Below are 24,360 nucleotides of genomic sequence, written 5' to 3'. Positions count from 1 at the left end.
CAGAGCGCAGTAAAGAGTTGCACCTCAGGGCCCGTGCAGGTGGGACGGGGTCCGAGCAGAGACATAAAGAAGCACAAGAATAAGTGTCCGCGCGGGGACACAATGAATGAGATACAGCACGCGCTGAGATGTATTGAAGTGCAAAGCTCCTCGGTTCGGCTCCTCTATGGGGGAGAGTGTCTCTCCTCTGCGCATGCGCAGTGACGCTGAGCGTCCTCTATCCAGGGCTGTTCACAGTCTGCAGTCAGTGTAAGGGCCCAACACTTTTTAATTGTTCTGCGATAGGGAGGAGTGTCTTTGCTCCGCACATGCGCAGCTGTGACGCGCGGTGCTGCGCCTGCGCAACTGTGAGACGCCATGTTCTGTTCGTTCGGGGAGAATAACACACCGGGCCCCACTCCTCACAGGCAGCCGGGCCCTCGGTGTCGGACTCGGGTAGGCCGGGCCCTGGGTGTGCCCCCTCTACCCCAGGCCCTGCAGCCCCCACTGACCGGTGCATAAGGAGAGGTGAGGTGTCCGCAAAGCGCCCAACCATGTGTGTGTGTGTTTAATAATATTTTTATTGGATCTTATGTTTTTTGTTGTTTTTTTTGTGTTATTTATAAAGAACAAAATAGAGACAATGAACGTCATCGCCATAGTCAAAAAATTCCATATAATCCCATTCACCGTGTGTGTGTTTGTGGAATACCAGATGATGTCCCTGATGTCTGATTACTGGTGTTTGTTTTTATTTGTTATTTTATTTATTTAACCACTTAGCCGCGGCGCTAGGGAGGAGGGGGGAGCCGCGCAGCGCCGCCATGCTCATGACGGAACCACTCCGTCACGAGCCACGGACGCGCTGTGCTTGTGACAGAGTGGTTCCGTCAAGGCCCCGCCCGCTCCATAGAAAGCGCCGCGCAGGCGCGACGGCCGGGCCGTGACGGAACCATTCCGTCACCAGCACAGCGTGTCCGTAGCTCGTTACGGAGTGGTTCCGTCACGAGCACGGAAAGGGTTAATGCATTTTTATAAAGCGCGGACTTTACCCGAAGGTGTCAAAGCTCTGTACAATAGAACTAGTTACGTTACATGAGAGAACTGTTACAGGAATGGAACAAACAAAAATAGCATGCCATAGAATCAAAGCTTATAGTAAATAAAGTGAGCAACCCAGTAAGCCTTTGGGGGCTTGGGTAAAACGTAATGAAATGGGTAAAGTTGCCGCCAAAGGAGTTTGTTATACTGATTGAATTGAGTTAGTTGTGTAAATAAATTAAATACAGGTAACTTAATCGTCCTGGGTGAAGTTAATTGCAATGAATTAAATAAACATACATATACTTAAGACTGACTAAACATGACAATACAAGATGGCGATTCTGCGCAAATACTATTGGCTAATTTAGTCTTGCCTTCTTACTTTTAAGTCTAACTGATTGCATCGAATTAGGGTCCTGTAATCTTATCATACCAGTTGCATATTAAGGTTTAGCCCTTTTCATACCTGAGCTATATAGGCTGGAAGACGTATAAACTTGACCTGTTGCTTGGTCTTGCACGTAGTGGTAGGTCAGTTTGTTTCCTATAAATAAAGGATGCGCTCAGTTTATCTAGGTATATTAGATTTGGTACATGTACACTGATATATAAAGAATTGAATGGATGGTGGGTACCTGACTGTTGGCTGAGTTGGTGCCGTTATAGTTCGAGTCCAATTACGTTAAAAGCGCTTCTTTTTAAATTAGCCAATAGTATTTGCGCAGAATCGCCATCTTTTCAGACCCGTTTTTCCTGAAAGTCAGTCCCCCGTTAAGTAACCTATGACAAATGAACTACAATCTGCAAGCAATTCAGACTATGGTTATTGGAATGTATAAAGTGCAAAAATATACTGAATGTAATAAGTGCAAAATATAAATGAGATGTTTTTAATTGTGTACATAAATGTACAGCCTTTTGTAAATAGACAGAGATAAGGACAGATATAGTAACCCCATGCCGTGTAGAGCCGACTAATGGTAGTAGGGAGAGCCAGAAAATATAAGAGACGTAATAAAATACGATTAAGTAAAATGGAAGTAGATGTCTAGATGTTGAAAATATTGAATTGCTGCAACAAGGGTGAATACTAAAACATTGTCTCTTTATCACCATAGCACCATTGAATCATATAAAGAAACAATGCAGAATTCCTGAAGAAGGCGAAGCGCCGAAACGCGTTGAAAGGAATAATTTCTGCGTATTGTTGAAAGTTTTTAAAAACATTTTTCTATTGTACAGTAACTATAATGTATTATGTGTAAAAATATGTGTACAGAAAAAACCCACAAAAAAAGTGTCTATATATGTATATAAACAATAGAAATGATATGAGAATAAGAGAAAAAAATCAAAAAGATGAGATATAAATAAATAGTTTTCAACAAATGATGATTTAATAGAATTTCTTGATCCAAATCAGCATCTAGATAACTCATAAAATATTAAAATTAATAACCTGAATGTTTTTTTCTAAAAAAAGTCATTTTCCTTGCTAGGGTTCATCACTTTAGGCAGGGGCCCCAATCTTCCAAAATAAATATTTTCGCGGCAGGACCGTGAGGGGTGCTTAAACTATATCAAACATATAGACAATTGTCTATCTTAATCAATCTATTCAACTGGTCTCCCTATTCTGGAGGTTGGCACTCCGGTAAGGTAGTTACACGTATCATCTTGCTCGACAAAAAACAAAGGCCCTTCTCCTTATTGAGTCAACTACATACATTATAGATATGTCTAAATTACCAGCATTCGGATTTACCGATGATCAGTATGCCAGTATGGTAGGAAGCTCTGTCTCCTTTGGAGAAAATTCTGCAGCAGGTCAAGACAAAAATAAAGATGTGAACACACTGTTGAATTTAAGAAAAAAATTGAAAAGAATAGAACAACATGGACATTTTATGCTCCAATACCTAAAGGCTGGAATGATACCACAGGGACTTAGAATTCGTAACATCCCAGGATTATTTACACACATCAAAGAGTTCCTGGAACGTTGGTCGATGATATCGAACCGATGTTCCAGGGACTACATGATGTTGATAGTAGAAACATCAAAAGGAATGCTACAAGAGTTGGCTAAAGAAATAGCAGAACTAGAAGAGAAGATAAAAAAATCTGGAATAGTAGAAGATGTAAAGAAAACACTCGATGATATAGAAAGAGATCTGAATTCCTATGCAGACTATCTGATAAAAAGAAAAACAGAGAAATTACAAAAAGATATCAAACTGTTTAGTAAAGAACTTGTATATCCATACTTGTCAGACAATTATTATACCAACAATAGTGATGGAGCGGATTCTTGGGGCTACAGGCAGAACAGGTATGGGAAAAAGCCTTACACCTTCTCAGAATCTTCAGGCTCAGATAATGATGGAGCCTCATATGAGGGTGGTTACCAACGAGGCAGATCAAATCCAAGATATCAAGGCAGACGTCCTTTTTTAGGTCAATGCCCACCGAGACGTACGAATTGGAGACCCCAGTACCATCAAAGGTTTCAGAGTGCCCCACAACAAGAGTACCAATACCCAGTACATCAAGAGATGGGCTACGATCAATACTTAGAGACCAGGAACAACCGTTACTGGAGGAATTAGAACAGCTACCCATATTCAATTTAAGTTCCCATATTTTATCAACAGATACCATCACTGTTCTGTTCAAAGGTCTCTCATTTGCTCCTCACTCAGGGCTAAACAAGTTTGATCTGTTCAGAGACCTACAGACTTTTCTTAGAAAAATCAGACTGAAATTCTTTTTTCAGAATAGAGATCAAGATACAGAATCAGGAAACTTATCAGGTCTAAAACCTAAATCTGTGTTCACTCCAACTCTAGAACAAGTGCCACCGCAAGTAGCAATTTTTGAACAAATTATGATGGAAAAATTTACCAACATTTCCAAATACGTCCCAAAACCACAGTTCAATCTGACAGCTGCTCAATATACAGCCATGAATGAGATTAAGCAGAATGACAATATCATCATAAAGGCATGTGACAAGGGAGGAGGTATTGTGGTCTATGAAACGACACAATACATATCAAAAATGGAAGAAATGTTAAGTGACCCACGTTTCTATAATCCCATCACAAAAGATCCTACCAGTGAAACCGCATATAAAATCAAAAAACTTACAACTAAAGCGCTAAGAAAGGGTGAGATTTGCAAAAAAGAATGTGAATATCTAACAGTGGAGAATCCAAGATTAGCAAGTATCTACGGTATCCCCAAGATACACAAAAACACGCAGGACCCACCCATGAGACCAATTGTCACAACCATAGGCTCAATAACAGAACCTCTGGCCAAATATATAGACACCATCCTCTGCCCACATGTAGCTAACATCCCAGGACATGTTCAAGATACCAGGCAGATCATTAACCTAGTAGAAAATGTACGGTATTGTAATACGGCACACATCCTAGTCACAATGGATATTGTGGCACTGTATAGTAACATACCAATCTTAGGAGCATTACATGCCACACATTGGTTCATACAAAAATATAGCATCCAATGTCCAAGTGTATTTGTGCTAGAATGCCTCGAATTAGTCCTAAATGATAATGTCTTTGAATTTAATGGTAAACTATACAAGCAACAACAAGGAGTCAGTATGGGTGCTTCCTGTGCTCCCACAATTGCCAACATTTATATGGCCTACTTTGAATCCCAATTTATCTTTAATGAGGTGGAACCCTTTTTTGAGTCAGTGACAAATTGGGCAAGATACATAGATGACGTTTTTTTATTTGGAAGGATAATGAAGACATGCTACAACAGTTCCTACTATGGATAGACTCATGTGACAACAACATCAGGTTCACACACCACATAGACAGAGAACAAGTAAACTACTTAGATGTGATGATAAAACATCAAGAAGGGTCACTAATTGTAGATTTATTTGTCAAACCAACTGCCAAAAACACACTCCTCCACTACGATAGTTTCCATCCAGCCACCCAAAAAAACAGTGTACCATTCGGAGAATTTCTAAGGCTGAGGCGCAACTGTACAAACATACAAGATTACGATGCCAAAGCCGAAATGATGAAAGAGAAGTTCTTAACCAGAGGATATCCGAAGAAAATTATAAGAGACTCATTCAAACGGGCCCGTTTTTATGATAGACAAAGCTTGCTACAACCAAAAACAAACAAGAACATTTCCCAATTGGTATTTGTCACGAAACATTCAAGTATAAATGAACGAATAAGACAAACGGTATGTGCCAATTGGCACGTTCTAAATGTCAATGGTCCCAAGCCAGACCAGTTACCCAAACCCATCTTTGCGTACAAAAGAAATAAAACATTGAAAGACCATATAGTGAGATCAAGAATGACAGCAAAAAGTTGTACCACACAAAGATCTATAACAAATATGAAGCCAGTAGTTGGAAACTACAAATGTTCTAATTGCAAATCTTGTAAGTCAGCAATAGAGGGAGAAAGTTTAACTTTCAATAAACAACTAATTAAACCATCAGACCTCAACAATTGTAGAACTGCAAATGTAATTTATTTGATAATTTGTCCCTGTGATAAGGGTTATGTAGGACAAACAGGCAGAACCTTCAATATCAGGCTAACAGAACACAGATCGGCAATAAGAACAAAGAAGTTAACAGCACCCATGGTATGCCATTACGTCGAACACAATCACACACCAGAGGATATGTCATGGTATATCCTTGAAAGGATACATCCAAGAGTAGGCTTAGAACCAGACAAGATACGCAAAATGAGAGAAGTCTACTGGATATTTTTATTGGGTACTGCAACCGATGGTCTAAATGCAGAAATTCCTTGGGAACAAGCTATTCTTTAACCTGACACGTTGAAAAAATAGACCAAAAAAATGGGTGTTACTTGCAGGAAACTGAATGAGAGAAAAAGTCAAGTCAAATACAAATACAATACATATGATATGTTTTATCTGACCATTGCTTGCAGATGGTAGCATACCGATTATTTCTGGATAAGAACTCCAACGAGATCCAATAATTATTATCACTTAATAACATGTAGATAGATAAATATCCAGAATAATCCTTAGTCATCATGGAGTAAGGTCTTCTATAACATGATAAGCGCCAAGACGCCCTCGGTATAAGCCGCGCTTTATAAATGATAAACATAAACATACATTATAATTTCCAAGTCTAGAAAGCCTCTCCTTCCCTAAATCTACAATGCATCGGTATCCAAATACGAGTCCTCACACACCACTGCAACATGGCTGATCTAATTAACTACTATTGCCTAGATCTCAGGCCAACCAGTTTAGATTGCGCAAGATCGAAAAAGTCTGGCTATATAACCATACAACTGGCTCCATAATAAAGAGGTTTAAAGCACCAGAATAAAAACACGAGATCTCGGGCCAACCAGTATAGATTACGCAAGATCGTAAAAGTCCGGCTATAGAATCACACAACGGGCTCCATAACAAAGAGGCTTAAAATACCAGAACGAGAACACGTACTCAAGAAAGTGTAAAATAAATAAATATATCCAGCGACAACGGGCAAGGTTAGAGTACGTAGATCTACCCTCTGTGACTTCATAATGTAAACTAAAGCGGCACCTGAATCTGTATTTACCATCTCAAGGTGGCGGATCCGCTTACACAAACAGATAGGTCTTCCAGCCACTCGAAAATCACACGAGACTTTGCAAGCCACACTCCGCCGGACTAGCGTTGGCGCCAAACTAGCGAAGATATAAACAGAAAGCTATGACACACGCGGTAAATAACCGCTGCATCGATAGGAAGAACCCCAGTTAAAGCGCATTTTCAACAACTGAAGGTATGTGCCACGGCAAGATCTAAAGGGAGGGACGATATTTAATAATAAGGCTCTAGCTTAATTAGATAAAAGAGTTTATATGCCATTCCCTCTATCGTTACAGCCAGCAGTATCCAAAAAATAAGAACACGAGCCGGCATTCAATGCAAATAACATAAGGAGAGATAGTTTTCACCAGACAATAAATATCTTGGAAGAAGTATCCTAGATACAGGTAAATTATTTCTCGAACTATACATCAGGTTAGAGACAAAAAGAGAATGTTATAACAGTTAAGAGATCAAACGTGTATATACATTTCTTACAGAATTTCTATTCGGTAAACATCTCAAAAAAGAAGCGCTTTTAACGTAATTGGACTCGAACTATAACGGCATATACAGTCACCAACTCAGCCAACAGTCAGGTACCCACCATCCATTCAATTCTTTATATATCAGTGTACATGTACCAAATCTAATATACCTAGATAAACTGAGCGCATCCTTAGGATTTAGCGCAGTCCACAATGATGGGTTTAATGTTGAGTAGATTCGATTGATCCATCCATCCAGGATTGAACAGGAGGCGGAGAGAGAGAGCTAGATAAGAGGAGGAATTCCGTTTTGGAGGGATTGAGAATGAGTTGGTGAGCTAACATCCAGTTGTGAATAGCGTTGAGAGTAGAGCTGAGTAGTGAGTAGTGAGAGATCATGAGGGGAAGACAACTTGAGGTAGATTTGGGTGTTATCCGCATAAAGATGGTAGAGGATTCCCGATTTGCTTAGAAGGTTCCCTAATGGTTCCAGGTAGAGATTGAACAGAGCGGGAGCAAGGATAGAACCTTGAGGGACGCCTTGACCAACCACCAGTGAAATCAACAGACTGTTCACAGTCTTGATCATTTCGATCTGTCCGAGAGGAAAGAGGAAAACCATTTGAGTACTGTGCCTTCCACGCCCATTCTCTGTCGGAGAATGTTAAGGAGGGTGTTGTGATTAACAGTGTCAAAAGCTGATCAAGTTCGGAACAACATCAGTTCGATTATCCAGGATAATGTGGAATATACATCTGATGAGGATATCCGGAGGCTTTTTAGAATGTTCTTCCAAGAAATCTATAGGGAGAGCAAAGTCAAATTGCCGAATCTTATTGAAGGCTGGCTGAGCGATATTCAACTTCCCTCATTAACCTTGAATCAGCAGGACTGGTTAGATCGTATTATCACACAAGAAGAGGTGAGAATGGCTATTAAGGTTATTAAGAAGGGGAAATCGGCATGCCCGGATGGCCTGCCTGCTGAGATTTATAAGTCCTTAGAATAGGTCCTTGTCCCTAGTTTAACCACATTATTTAACCAGATTCTCCAAGATGGCATGCCACCTCCAGCTTCATGGGATAAAGTCTCGATAACGCTTATACTAAAGCCTGGTAAACTGGCATCAAATTGTGGGTCATATAGACCAATTTCGATATTAAATGTCGATTATAAAATCTTTGCCTCTATGATGGCTAATAGATTGGGGGCAGTGGCGGGAGACATCCTTCATCAGGACCAACAGGGAATTCAGATCTTTTTCTATATCATCGAGTGTTTTCTTTACATCTTCTACTATTCCAGATTTTTTTATCTTCTCTTCTAGTTCTGCTATTTCTTTAGCCAACTCTTGTAGCATTCCTTTTGATGTTTCTACTATCAACATCATGTAGTCCCTGGAACATCGGTTCGATATCATCGACCAACGTTCCAGGAACTCTTTGATGTGTGTAAATAATCCGTTAACGTTTGATCTGATAGGTGCTATTGATGTAGCATCCACATGTTCTATTCCTTTGGCTGTTTTCACACTTGATGCTACTAAGGCCTTCAACAGGGTGAATTGGCCACACCTGTCGGGGGTCTTAGATAAATTCAACATCAGGGATAGGTTTAGGCGCATGGTAAGTCTGCTCTAGCAAAACCCATTGGCGTGCCTTTTGGTTAATGGAGCTGTGTCTGACCCGTTTAATATCTTGCGGGGAACGCGTCATGGATGTCCACTATCCCCTCTCCTTTTTGATTTATATATTGAACCTTGTTGGACTTGGCCCTTAGGGCAGGTTCACCCCTAGACTTTTTGCCTTATGTGTGACCCTGTGTCAGTGATTTTTGGGTCTCTGCGCACTTTCCCCTGAGTCCCAGAGTGAAAGTGCGTGCGTGTAGTATGGCTGGCCTGCCCTCCCATAGGAATGCATGGGGAATGTGTGTGTCCCTGGTAGTTCCTGATGCGTGGGGAGTGCAGGCTCGAGTTTAGTATGTATAAACTCGTGAGAGTGAATGCTGCAAGATGGTGTCTGCGGCATGTGTGTGTCTAGTTGGGAAGTGCTACTTCTGGACATTGAGATATGTGTGCAGTGAGGGTGCTGGAGCGTGATTGGCTGGAGCTGGCTGGCATGCCAGGCTCCAGGAAGTCTGGATGGGTCTGCCCGGTGGTGAGTGGGAGATTAGCATGAGTGATGTGTGGGAGGAGTGTACCTGTGTCCTGGATGGGCTGGGTTTTCCCCACACAATGCTGGCTCCGCCCCCCTGTGGTGTGTCTAATGACCCTAGCCTCCCCAGTAAAAGGAATGGGTGGTTGGGCCATCAAGAGTGCTCCAGAACCTGCTGCGACTGGTTTTCCCTGCACCCTGAAACAAAGGATTTGTCAGTATAAGAAGGGGCTGTGTCCCCACTGAAAATGTTCTACTTTTGGATCCTGCCAGAGGGGGCTTTTGCTGCTGCTGGGGCCAGGAGGACCGCCACTTGGGGAGTCTCCCTGCCTGGAGACCCAGGGTGCTGGCTCTGGCCCAGCCTTGCCCCCCTGCCTGCCTCCAGCCCTGCTGGAGCCCTGTCCTGTCCTCCAGTGCTGGGGAGCACTGAGGACTTCTTGCCTGCAGCCTGAGAGCGCTGCTCTCTGCCCTTCAGCGCTCGGAGCGCTGGAATCCCTTGTCTAGCGCTTGAGAGCGCTGCATTTGGCCCGGTGGCGCTTGGGAGCGCCTTTTCTTAGAGGCTAGCGCGGCTAGCGCTTTGAGAGCCAGCCGGTGCCCACCCGGCATCAGCCCGAAATTGCGGTGCCCAGCGAGTGCCTACCTCACTTTATTATTATTATTATTGCATTTCTTATATAGCGCCAGAATCAACCCCCGAAGGGGTATCTCCGCGCTTGCCTTGGGAACCCGTCCTGGTTTTTCCCTGTGAGATAGCCCCTATAGGGCATCCCCAAGGTGAAAGCCAGGCATCCCGCCGCGGGGGGCCGTTGTGGAGATTAAGCAAGCTTAATGCCCAGAGTTGCATAGTGTGAACCCATGATTAGGTCAGGCACCGAAGCGAGAATTATCGAGTCCGTGGACATTTGAGCTCAACACCCTGCCGCGTCGGGAATCGAACCCTGGTCCCGGGTCTGACCTCTGCTTCAGGGTCTGCCTGCTCTAACCAGTGAGCCACACTTCTCCACTTTATATTTGCTTTGGCGGCGCGGGTGCCACCCCGCTCCTTGCCGCTTTGTTTGCCCGTGATTTATGTGGATCACGAGGGAGCCCACTCCTCGGATCACCTGGGAAGCCGCCTGCCTGCCTAAAAGCGAGCCGCCGCGCTGCCCGCGGCGACCCGGAAGTGGTTTGGGGTCCGCCCAATCCTAGCGCGGCCCAGGAGAGGCCGACCGGAAGTCCCGCCTCTGAAGCTGGGCCGGGAAGAGAGAAGCTGCCGGCCGGATCCCAGAGGCTCCCCGAGTGGAGAGGAGAGCCCCGGGACCAGCGGGAGAGACCCGCCTCCGCTGGAGACCAGCCGGTGAGTGTGGCCGTTCTGGAGGGAGGGGCGCCGGGACACATTGTCGGTGTCCGCCCCCCCCTGCCCCCTCGGCAGCGCGACCTCGCGCCCACGTGTTTAGAGCCTGAGAGAGGCTCTGGGGGCATTTCCTGTTGGCGAGCCTTGCGAGGCTCGATTGCCGGCACCGCTTCCCGAGCCTAAGAGAGGCTCCAACGAGTGGGAGCATTCCTCTTGAGCCACGAGGTGCCCCGGGGGCACCAGTTGAGTTAGAGCCCAGCGAGGCTCCTGGCAAGCATCATCCCTTTGGGTCCCCAGAGAGAGGGACCCCACAGCCCAGCGAGGCTGCACCTTTTGTTGCTGGAGCCCTGAGAGGCTCAGCAGCCCCCTTACCTGTGTAAGAGCCCTGAGAGGCTCCCCAGTGCCACAGTGGTGGTTCTTTGAGCCCAGAGAGGCTCCAACGTTGCCCTAACTTTCCCTGCTCCAGTTGCCCAGCACTTTGTGGGCAACTGCCACGTTTAGGCCCTGACATTGGGACACCGGGACAGTCACAGGTGGTGACTTGTGAATTTGGCGCAATTGTTATTGATTTTACACCTCTGAATGTTACTGCATCATGTGTTTTGCTTTCACACCCCTACAGGTAGTGTGACATGTAGGTGGTTGTTTTCTCCCTAGTACAGGTGGTGCTAGTGAGGTCCTGTTACCAGTGATTACTGGTTGTATGCTCTACTTTTATATTGTGTGCTACACTGATTTTACTTTCTAAAGTGCTATTGCTGAAAGTATTGCTTCTTAAAGTGTTGATACCCCTGACAGTGGTCCAAGTGGCCCTGTCCTGTACAAATATCCCTTGTAAATTCCGCCCGTGCCTGTTGGCACAGTGTAACAAGATGTGTGTTTTATCTGATGTATATTTATTATAATACAAAGGCTATTTTTACATAACCTTGTGTGGAGTTTTCCTTTGTGGTGGGCCTTTGGTTGTTGTTGCTGGGGTGCGTGCGCAAATACTTAACTTACATCGCCTCCAGGTTTAGCCTTGACTGCTCGCGCCACGTTACCTAGAGGGCGAGTGGGGGTTGCCTTGGTGTGTGACTCCCTTGCCCTGACCCTTAGAAATGGCGATCCCTGACTGACCTCGACGCGAGTCTTGGCCGGCCAGGGTCCCGTTTCTAACAAACCTTTTGCACAAAAACTCGGAGACGACATGAACATCAAGTCGTTCAAATATGGAGAGTGGGAAAAAAAAGTAGCCCTGTACGCCGACAATATAATGATCTTTTCATCAGAGCTGGCTTTGGCCCTCCCCTCGGTGATTAAACCCGGTCATGACTTGGGAGAAATCTCCGGATACAAGATTAATGCTTCGAAAACGGAGATTATGGCCTGGAACTGTGGGGACGGGAGTGTGCAGACCATTCCTAAAATGCGATACCTGGGGATCACCATCGTACAGGACATCAATAAAATCGTGGAATCAAATTTCCTAACACTAGCTAGGGACTGTAGGAAATTATTGAAAACATGGTCTTCCTTACCTCTGCCCATGCTGGGGAAAATTAACCTCGTTAAGATGTCCATTTTGCCAAAGGTCACCTTTTTGTTTACACTATTCCTTTATATTTTGAACCCTCACTTCTATCAAAGCTGCAGAGCGACATCAATTCATTTATTTTGGAACAACAGACACCCAGGATTGCCTGGAAAAAACTGAGGTGGCGTAGGGAAAAGGGAGGCTTAGCAGCACCTGATCTTCAAATGTATGCATGGGCATTTCAACTTACTCATTCCCGTATGCTTTTGAAGATGCCTACCAGTAGTGGGATAGGTTGCATGTTTAGAGCCATGCTGAGTGGAGCGAGACTCTCTTTGGAAGGTTTTTGTTTAAATTTGGGGACCCCAAATTCTTTAAAAAAGTAAAACTAAAAGTCCTACAAGGGATGGCTAAAACTTGGTTTAAACTTCGTAGTTCGGTGTCACTGTGCTATTTTTCTAGTAAAGCACCTCTTTGGGATTCACCAGTGACCCCGGCTTGGCTGAAGGATAGCCTTGCTTTACCTTTGAGGGAGGCAGGGCTTAAAGAATGGGGTGATCTATTTTGTGAAGGAATTCTATTGGGGATAGGACTGGATTAGATCTTTCAAAGTTTAAATACCTGCAGATGACTAGCTGGGGTCAGGCACAGACCGTAACTAATAGTAGGTCCCTAGTGCGTGGAGGAAACCAGCTTGAGTTCCAGCTACTGGATAAAAGCCCCTTTCTCCTTCTGGTACCATACAATGTTGGAGGAGATGGACGGCGAATTCCAACTGGCCGATAAACTTTGGGGAAGTTCTTTCTTAGCCCCAGACGTTACCAATCTTCGGTTAGATTCTTTTAAACCACTGTGGAATATTGTAAAACCAGCTTGGTTACGTCGCAACCATCTCTTTACATTGCATAGGGCGTACTATTCACCGCAGAGGCTCTCTAAATTCTCTCAAAGCTCACCGGTATCCTGTTTGAGATGCGGAGAAAGTGCGGCTTCGGATCTGGACATGTTCTTTGATTGTCCAACTTTGTCATCTTTTTGGGGATCGGTTAGCTGCTTTATGTCAACTTCTCTTGATCGGCCAATTATGTTAAATTCACCACATATAATCTTTGAATTAGTAAATGGAGTCTTAGGTCCAGCTAAAAATCTTCTGTTTTACTCTATTTTGTTGGCTAGAAGAGAAATTTGCAGAAAGTGGAAAGACTCTTTGCCACCAATTCCGAGAGTCTCTGCGGGGTTTTTTTCTTCTTTTTTTTTCCCCCGGTCCGATGATTACGCTGCCTTGGCCCATGGTTTAGATTTAACAGGTGGCGTCCTGTATGTGGGCTAAACATCATGCTCAGCAGCTTACCCTTTTTTGGTTATTGCACGTATTTCGGTTGGGGTTCTGCGACACAACTACTGGCATTGCCTAGTTTGATCTAGAGCCTTGTCACCCAGATGTCTGAGATGGTGTGGTGTGCCCTGGTAGACGTTAACTGCTTAACCTGGGTAGTAAATGAGGACAATAAAAAAGAAAAAAAAAGTTCTGCCAAGTGACTAAGGATTTTCGCTCCTTGATGGGGGTGGGGTGAGTGACCTGTTCTACCAGAGATCTACTGTAAAGAACTCAGATACACACCAGATAATGGCGAAGAAGTTCTTATTTATATATCCTTTAGGATCCCTTCTGCTAGTAAGATGCTTCTTAATTACGCTCCGGCTGTGTGGATGAGAAGCGTTTATTTTTCTTCTTTATTTTTTTTTAAATGGCGCTGATGTACAAGGCAGGTAAACTGGACTGCTGATTTATTACTTTAAAGATGGCCGCTTGACGTTGGAGGCGTCCGTCTACGTCGCTGACGTTTACACAGATGGACTGATGACGTAGGAAGAATAATTCAATGCGGCAGTTGGTGAGTGTTCATTAAGGCAGTTGGGTACCTCAGCAAGTGTATTTTCCAGTCCGAATGTAATTCCAGCAATATTAAAAGTTGAAGAGAGACTGTCAAATAAAAAAAAATAACTTGAAATGTGTTGCTCGAAGCTTACTTGCTGTTTAGACTTCTAGATGAAGTTTGGCTTGTGGCTCACTGAAAATTCTTGCTTGGTTTCTTTGTTGTAGTACGTTTTTTTCTGATAATTTTTCCTTGTTACTTCTTATTTCGATCGCAAGTTCCAAGTAAGTATTTTAGCCAAAGTTCATGTCTGCATGTTCAAATTTTATCAAGTTTCTTTTTCTTCAGAATTTTTACTCGTTTGAGTTTACTGTGTTCACCTTAATTACATATTTGACTGTTCTCCGACCTTAAGTGCACTCATGTTAACCACATCAATTTATTCTTTGCAAATCTTGGAATTCACCTGACACGAAGTACTTGAAATCGCGTATCTTCTATGGCTGTATCCTTGTATATTTCCTTGAGTGCTGAGTTCTCGTGTTGGTGCTCGTCGCCACTTTGTAAAGAACTCCGATACAGACCAGATAATAAGCGAAGAAGTTCTTTATTTATAATCGCCAACACAGGCTCCAGGGGAGCTGGAGCGTAACTTGTCAATGCAGTTCAGAGATCAGCTGTCAACTATCAATGGACAGTTGTCAGCTGATGACCTCACGGCTGGTACGGTGGCCGCACAGGGACAGCAAAAAAGCAATGACGGAACGGTGTCCACGCAGGGACACAACTACAGAGGACGTAACATCTACTTATATTTCCTTGACTGCTGAGTTCTCGTGTTGGTGCTCGTCGCCACTTTGTAAAGAACTCCGATACACACTAGATAATAAGCGAAGAAGTTCTTTATTTATAATCGCTAACACAGGCTCCAGGGGAGCTGGAGCATAACTTGTCAATGCAGTGCAGGGATCAGCTGTCAACTGTCAACGGACAGTTGTCAGCTGATGACCTCACGGCTGGTACGGTGTCCGCACATGGGCATTAAAAAAGCAATGACAGAACGGTGTCCACGCAGGGACACAACTACAGAGGACGTAACATCTATTTATTATTTCTATGATGAGTTTGTATTGTTCTTGTTTTGTCTCAACATTGGTTTGCTTGTTCAACCTGGTGCGTTCAAGGCACTCTATATGCACGATACTACCGCTGACCTAATGGCCTATTTAAATGTTTTTCCGTTTAGCTGCCTACACACGGAGGCTTTCTGACCATACCATTACTAAGTGGTTTATGCTCGCTATCATGGCGCTCTCACCAATATTGAAGTAGAAGATCGTTCTGAATATTTATAAGTAAGTGTTCCCTGTATCTGATGGCTTCTTCAGGCTTTTCGATGTTTGACGATTAGGGCAAGTGCAAGAGCACACTACCCGTTGTCCAATAGTTGCATACCAATGTTCTGGTTTCTACTTACTTGTCGTTCCAGGACTCTTTACTTACGTATAACTACTACGAAGGTTCACTCGACACAGAGAAAATATTTCTGACCGACTACTTGGGCCACAGATACTCCTCTCTAAAGTAAGTGCTGGGAAGAGAGGTTGTTAGGGTCACTTTATAGCTGACCATACCATTACTAAGTGGTTTATGCTCGCTATCATGGAGCTCTCACCAATATTGAAGTAGAAGAGCGTTCTGAATATTTATAAGTAAGTGTTCCCTGTATCTGATGGCTTCTTCAGGCTTTTCGATGTTTGACGATTAGGGCAAGTGCAAGAGCACACTACCCGTTGTCCAATAGTTGCATACCAATGTTCTGGTTTCTACTTACTTGTCGTTCCAGGACTCTTTACTTACGTATAACTACTACGAAGGTTCACTCGACACAGAGAAAACATTTCTGACCGACTACTTGGGCCACAGATACTCCTCTCTAAAGTAAGTGCTGGGAAGAGAGGTTGTTAGGGTCACTTTATAGCTGACCATACCATTACTAAGTGGTTTATGCTCGCTATCATGGCGCTCTCACCAATATTGAAGTAGAAGATCGTTCTGAATATTTATAAGTAAGTGTTCCCTGTATCTGATGGCTTCTTCAGGCTTTTCGATGTTTGACAATTAGGGCAAGTGCAAGAGCACACTACCCGTTGTCCAATAGTTGCATACCAATGTTCTGGTTTCTACTTACTTGTCGTTCCGGGACTCTTTACTTACGTATAACTACTACGAAGGTTCACTCGACACAGAGAAAATATTTCTGACCGACTACTTGGGCCACAGATACTCCTCTCTAAAGTAAGTGCTGGGAAGAGAGGTTGTTAGGGTCACTTTATAGCTGGCTTTTAGAGATAGGTGATTTGAGTCATCTTTTGATACTTTACATTTACTATCACCTATACTGATCTCTTTAGCTGCTGGTACTTACGCTGTGAGGGGTGTCATATTTCGGATGCTCCATCTAACTGCCGGTTATTAGACTGCGGGCCCAGTACTCTTCATTGGATTTAGTAAGTTTTGGCTTGTTACTAAGCAGCCCCCATGAGTTAAACCATTCATTGTATCTTGCATTAGTTACATTATATATATATATATATATATATATATATATATATTATATATATATATATATATTGTTTTGACTATACTACATCACATATATACCTTTCCAGTAAATATATATTTTAGCTGGTATGAAAGGTCATGTGGATCTATGTTTTGACGAGATCAATCAGGACTTTGAGGAGCTAGTTGTAAAACATATAAGAAGATTGTATAGGCATAACGCGTGGATTTTCTCCTTTATTTTATTTTTTTACGTATTTGCAGAACATCTTCAAGCTTGGCAGCCATACTACCTCATCTGAATACCCTTTGAAACGCCTCACATGAAATTCATAACATTCTCAACTTAGGTATTTACTTATATGTTTCTCTCTGGAATTTTTTCACTTTGGAAGTGATCAGTCACGAATTATCCTTGGATTTGGAATTGGCTTACTATATGGAGATTGGGTCTATTTTTCCTTTTAATTGACTTTTTCTTTCTTTCACTTGGAGCTTCAATTTGTGTACTTGGGTGTCTTTGTGATTCACTGGATATTCCCAACATTTTCCCTTCGTTTCCCTTTTTTAACCAACACTTTTAAGACCTTCCTTTCTATCCCTTCTTGTTTCTTCTACAGGCATGTTTTTATTAGAATCTTAATTGATTTTTCTACATACAAAAACATTTTTTGTGAATAACTATTAAAAAGTGATGAATAAAATGTATTATTCTGTTAAACAGCCTTGAAAAAGTCGTCCCAAGACAAAACACATGTCGGCTGTTCTTGTTTCTGTCTCTACGTGTCAACATTTGAGAAGACTTATGAATAAAATATTTATGTTGCATATATAGTTGGACTTGTGCTACTGCTACTATTGTTCTCAGAGCTGTGGACCCACTTGAGTCCCTTTTATAACGTGTTTGAGTTGTGCTCTGTCATTCAGATTATTGTTTTGCTATATGAAGATTTTCTACATATAGATTAGCACTGTGGAAAGCCAGAACTATTGGCTTTGTCTATGCTTGTTAGTTGCACTCATACACCCACCTGCGTGCGCACACACACCCACCTGCGCACACATACACCCACCTGCGCACACATACACCCACCTGCGCACACATACACCAACCTGCGCGCGCACACACCCACCTGCGCGCGCACACACCCACCTGTGCACACACACCCAACTGTACACACACACCCAATCATGCACACACACACACCCACTCATGCACACACATACACCCACTCATGCACACACATACACCCTCTCACGCATACACCCAGCTGTACACGCACACACCCACCTGTACACGCACACACCCACCTGTACACGCATACACCCATCTGTGCACACACATACACCCACCCACGCACACATATACACCCACCTGTGCACACACATATACCCACCTGTGTACACATACACACACGCACACCTGTACACACATACACCCACATGTGCACACATACAGACAAGCACACCTGTAAGCAATATGCACACAGGAGGAGATTTGCTTGGGTTGTCACGAACCAGGAAGGATGACAATTTAATTGTACGCTTTACTGCAACAAAAACAGCAGAATTCCTTGACCAAGTAAGGGAAGCAAGCCCGATGTTACTTTCCTTTGAAGGTCACGTGGCACCAAGATGCTTTACATTCTCCATTGCAAGAGATATGTTATGCATGAACATACATGGCCGTCCTCCTGACTCTACACCATTTAATATAATGGTGTCACCCGGTCTGTCCAAAGGAGCCTCGGAAGCAGATATGGACAACAAACGTGGACTTTAAATTGGGGATAAAGATAAAGCAAACAATCTGCAGCCTATTATTGGAAGGACCTTTTGAAGGGCCTCCTGCAGCGAGTTTTAGAATGATTACTGCAATTTGTCCGAGGATGTGAATTCACAAGAAAGAAATATGACTGAGATTGCCTCCTTTATGAGGCAATTCCAGTTCTACAACTTATTTCGCAGCACTTGACCTAGTGGGACCAAAGTGTAAAAGTATGTGTAGAGGAAATGTTATTTCTCCATTTTCCCATGATATGCCCCTTCTATGCCACCGCCAGGTTTCCCAGACACGGAGAGCTTCTTCAGCCTTTTCTGGAGTAGAATTAACTATTTCCAGCGCGAGGAAAGGTCAGATTTGAGTTTGTGAATGCTCATATACTCGCAAGCTGGTGGCCATTCACAAACCGAGGAGGCGAACCACGCGTGCGCAGGATATACGATTGTGCAATTCTACGCATGCCTGATTAAAAATTACACAGCGATAATACACTCACACCTGGCGGGTTTCATTTTATTTTGTTGGCTAAGAGGTGTTTGAACTGGAAACACAGTAGCAGGGGACAGACCCAATGAGGTGTCCACTTTCTATTTGGCACCACTTCCCCCATGACTAGTTTTATTTATGAACATTATAAGAAGAGCTACTGAGTCCTAAAGACTTCTGGGAACCCGCAGGTGTGATCCCTGAGATTACGATTGGACAAAGCGCCCAACCTTCTTTCAAGTTAAAACTCTCTGCGCTTAAATGCGATAAACGTGTTTGCCTTTGTATCTCTGCTCAAGAGAGTGACAGCGCCTTCTGTATATCTCTGAGGTGGTGACGCGAGTTCCTTATTTTACGTACATGTATCATGACGTGCTTTGATGTCGTATTTTCCAATGTTGACAGTACGTTGTTGAACCGCCTGTTCGCTGGAGGGCCTGCTCCTGTGCTCATGCCTTTGTGATCTGGAGGTTTCTAGTCTGTATTCGGTTGAATGTAGGCGCTGGCTACACCTCTTTAGTCTCCAGCCAGCCTTGGGCATCTGCTGGTTTTGTGAAAAATAACATGGCTTCAGAGTCCACCAGGAGCAATGTAGCCATGTACATAAGAGAACATTCCAGGCCTGTTTGACCAGCAAGAATGAACCTCTCAGTCTCTGTGCTTCTGTAGTGTAGTCTGGATAGATGGTCACTCAGCCTTGGGCAATTTGCCTGGGGCCCATGGACCTGGGGACGTGCATAATGTAGTCGCGGTCCTGGTAGTTAAAGAGATGCAAAATGAATCTGTGGATTGTGGCACGCTCTGGTGGATGAAACCTAATGTATAAAGCATCCGCGCAGCACACACAGGCGACAGACAAGGCACACTACAAAAAGACTCCTCACCAGGTTAGGTGGAAAACAGTATGTGTATTGTAGAATGAACACATCAGAAGGGAATCACAGGTGCAGATAAACTGTGCCAGCTGGCACTAGGTAATAATTCACATGGGACTATTTACTAGGCAGGGTCAATCAGATAAGTCTAAGGAATAGATGTAGAGTCCATCAGCTTTAGCCTTAGGGGAAAAACATTATCAGCATAACACCACAGCATTATCATAAGTCCATTATGCCTAGCCTTAGCAACATTGCCATAAACATAAAGCATTATCAATCGGCATACACCTGTGGGCATAAACATGTGAACGTTAGGGGCATATTATGCACAACGACCATCAGTGCAAGGGCCTCCACACATTTGCATAAATCATGAGGCTCCTCCCTAGACGTAAATGCACACCACTCGCATGGGACCTACACACAAGGTCTAGAAGGACGACATCCCTGCATCATCATATCACCACCAAAGTATGAGCATGGGAACATATGGGCAAGGAATCAGCACTGGACGCCTACATCACATTATTTAAGAGCAACGCAAATGAGGCATAACAACATTAGTAGGGATAATATTCCCAATAGGCATGACCCTAGAACATCTGGGTAATACCATTAGGCATCATTACCGCAGCCTCCCATTAGGCATAAACCTATTGGCCTACTCCTATTAGCATATGTACATTACGCCTGTATCTAGTTAGCATTAGGCATACACTTCAGGCCTAGAACCAGGGGGCACAAGGTATAAAGCATAACCTTAGGTATAGCATTGGGCATGACATTAGGCACAAGCCCCAGCAGGGAAAATAGCCTTCACTTTAGAGGCAACATCACATTCGAACAGCTCAAAGGGGCTATCACAAAAAAGGAGCTCAGAGGGAAATAAACGGACAGGGTTGCCCTCCACTCAAAAACTGTCAACAACAAAAAACCCTGTCCTTCGGATGTAAGTTATATCAGTGAATTTAGTAACAGACCAGTCATATAATCCTGATCACTGTTACTCTCCCCTGTATACCGTATTTGTCTTCGAGGGTATTAACTGCAATACGTCCAATGTTATTTGCAAAGTTATAAAGGGAGTCTATTGGCCAACGATTCTTGACAGTCGCATAAAACAACAGACAGCTGTCTGAGACCTTGATCAATACCAAGTATCAACCACATAAAATAGTAAACAGACAGAGTTCTACACAAAAAATTTGTGAAGAACCGAATGACACCTCACAGGAACACCACCCTCGGGGCAACTGGCATGATATCTCCAGACTGGGCACCTTTCTCATCACTGGTCGTCATTCAGTTCATAAGAAAAGTGTGTCCAAAACAACAAACCAAAAAGTGCAAGAAAAAGTGGTAGCAGATAAAATCTGCAAGTGACAAACAAAAGTGCTTAAAATCAGCAGGCACTCGGGACTTCAGTAGGGCGGGCGCGAGGCTCAAGGCGGCTTCCAGGGCCTCCCTCCCCTCGCCTCGGGTGCTGCTTCACTTGCCAAGGCACTTACCGGCGGGGTGCGCTCCCGCTCCAGTCTCTCTCCACACACAGGGCTCCCTCATCACCACGGAAGCCCCGCCACACCTCCGCTTCAACCATTTCGGGCTGAGTGGTCGCTCCCAGTGTCCCTTGAAGGCATTTGGTATCGTTGTGCTGCATTGCTATTGCTATTGCCAATTAATATTGCCTGCTGTCTGCCTGGTTGCCGCTTTGCTTCATTTGCACATTTATTATTCATTACTGTTGTTTTTACTCGGTTTGCGCGTTTGCCCCTAGCGCTCCGCTGTGCTCCCCCCTCCGCCTCCATTTTGTTTGTTGTTGTCGTCCTCGTGAGCCCGCCCCGCCTCCCAGCTGAGCCGCCCTCCCACTGAATAGATCAGCGCTCCCCTCCGTGAAGGCGCCGTGACTCGCTCCTCTCACTCGGGCTGAGTGGTCGCTCCCAGTGTCCCTTGAAGGCATTTGGTATCGTTGTGCTGCATTGCTATTGCTATTGCCAATTAATATTGCCTGCTGTCTGCCTGGTTGCCGCTTTGCTTCATTTGCACATTTATTATTCATTACTGTTGTTTTTACTCGGTTTGCGCGTTTGCCCCTAGCGCTCCGCTGTGCTCCCCCCTCCGCCTCCATTTTGTTTGTTGTTGTCGTCCTCGTGAGCCCGCCCCGCCTCCCAGCTGAGCCGCCCTCGCCCCTCCACTATCCATATATGACAGTTGTTCCCGCGCGCAGCGTTTACGCGCGCCAAAGGTAAGCCCGTCTACGCCCGTCCGCGCCTGGACCGTGCCCAGCGCCAGACCCCCTGCCCCTTACACCCTCCACCCCTCCCGCATCTCTTACGATGCCACCAGCCTCCTAGCCCTTAACCCCGGCCGCTCCCCCAACTGCTTCCAAGCTGTTCCTGGACACACCCATGGACCTTTCTCATGCAACTCCTGCAAATACTACGGCTCCGTCTGCAACTCCGCTACGATCACACCACAGATATCCGACCCCAACAACCTACAATGCATCCTGCTCAACACCCGCTCGGTCCACAGGCACGCCATTGACCTATGGAATCTACTAGACACCATCTCACCGGACGTCGCCTTCCTAACAGAAACATGGATGAACGCATCTTCCGCCCCAGACATCACCATTGCCATCCCTGAAGACTATAAGATCATACGCAAGGACCGTACCGGCCATAAGAAATCGATCCGCATCTCAACCAGCTCAGACGTCAATCTCGCCAACTCCGAACACCTCCACTTCCAAATCCACACCGACCCCAAGACCACACTCAGAGGCACCCTCCTTTACAGACCTCCAGGACCCCGCGCTCAATTTAGTGAGGACATCACGGATTTCATCACTCCACACGCGCTCCCCTCCAAAGATTACATCCTTCTGGGAGACCTCAACTTTCACCTTGAAAAGCACAACGACCGCAACTCCACCACCCTTTTGGACAACCTCGCCAACCTCGGACTTAAACAACTTGTCACTTCCCCCACCCACATCGCAGGTCATACACTCGACCCCATCTTCACATCCAGCAATCATGTCTCCTTCAGTCACACCACGAATCTCCTCTGGACTGACCACAGCTGCGTTCACTTTACCTACAACAAGCCCAAACCCAACAACCACCCCCAACCAACTCTGCAAAGAAACTGGAACAAAATCACCATCGACCAGATCTCCTCATCGCTTCTTCTTAGCCCCCCAGCCCACTCCTCAAATCCCGATCAAGCCGCCTCCAACCTCACCCTATGGTTATCCAACAGCGCCAACATCCTAGCACCACTGAAAAAAAGACAAAACAAACTCGGCAGCAAGAAGGCCTCCTGGTTTAACGATGATCTCAAGAAATCCAAGAAACTCTGCCGCTCCCTTGAGAAGGCCTGGAAAAAAGATCCAACCGCCAGCACCAAGGCAACATTCAAAAACGCTACCCGCTCACACCACCAACTGATCCGAAAAGCCAAGAAAGCCGCTTTCAAGGACCGACTAGATAACAACGCCCACAACAGCAAAGAACTATTCAATATCGTCAAGGAATTTACCAATCCCACGGCCAACTCCAACGACATCACCCCCTCCCAAGCCCTCTGCGACTCCCTAGCCTCTTTCTTCCACAACAAAATTGCAGACATCCACAACAGCTTCGACAACCAACCCGAAGACCAACCCACCCAACCCCCTGCAGGACCCCCACCTCCCTTGAACACCCTCAACGACTGGAACCGAATCTCCACTGAGGACACCATCCGCCTGATGAACTCCATCCACTCAGGATCCCCAACTGACCCATGCCCTCACCACATCTTCAACAAAGCAGACTCCATCATAGCACCACATCTCCGAGATGTCATCAACTGCTCCTTCAACTCCGCCACCTTCCCGGAAAGCTGGAAACATGCCGAACTCGGCGACCTCCTGAAAAAACCCACAGCTGACCCCACCGAACTCAAAAACTACCGCCCCATCTCGCTCCTCCCATTCCCGGCCAAAGTCATCGAGAAAGCAGTCAACAACCAGCTCGCCGCCTTCCTCGAAACAAACAAATCCCTCGACTCATCACAATCCGGCTTCCGAGCCAAACACAGCACTGAAACCGCCCTCATCGCAGCAACAGACGACATTCGAACTCTCCTGGACAATGGAGACACAGTCGCCCTCATCCTCCTCGACCTCTCCGCAGCCTTCGACACAGTCTGCCATAGCACCCTTCTACAGCGCCTCAAAAACATCGGAATTCAAGGAAAAGCACTGGAATGGATCACCTCGTTCCTCACCGGAAGAACCCAGAGAGTCCGCCTCCCACCATTCATCTCAGAGGCCACTGAAGTCATCTGCGGCGTACCCCAAGGATCCTCACTCAGTCCCACCCTCTTCAACGTATACATGAGCCCCCTCGCTGCCATCGCACGCCAACACAACCTCAACATCATCTCCTACGCGGATGACACTCAACTGATCCTTTCACTCACCAATGACCCTAGCATAGCCAAAACTAACCTACACGAAGGAATGAAAGAAGTAGCCGAATGGATGAAACACAGCCGTCTGAAACTGAACTCAGATAAAACAGAAGTCCTTATCTTAGGCACCTCCCCCTCCGCCTGGGACGACTCTTGG

General features: G+C 45.0%; 1 long non-coding RNA gene across 1 annotated transcript in view; it reads left to right on the top strand.

The window, feature by feature from the left end:
- Positions 1 to 373: 373 nt before the first annotated feature.
- LOC147660711 (uncharacterized) overlaps positions 374 to 24,360 on the top strand; it is a 65,861-nt gene continuing 41,874 nt past the window's right edge. The window contains exon 1 of the long non-coding RNA XR_015306200.1: positions 374 to 507. This is a non-coding gene — a long non-coding RNA (uncharacterized LOC147660711). The remainder of the gene's footprint in view (positions 508 to 24,360) is intronic.

Source organism: Lissotriton vulgaris, unplaced genomic scaffold (genome assembly GCF_964263255.1).
Source record: "Lissotriton vulgaris unplaced genomic scaffold, aLisVul1.2 SCAFFOLD_2167, whole genome shotgun sequence".
NCBI classification, from domain to species: domain Eukaryota; kingdom Metazoa; phylum Chordata; class Amphibia; order Caudata; family Salamandridae; genus Lissotriton; species Lissotriton vulgaris.
The sequence above is the reverse complement of the archived record's forward strand: the minus strand, read 5'-3'. Positions and strand labels throughout refer to the sequence as shown.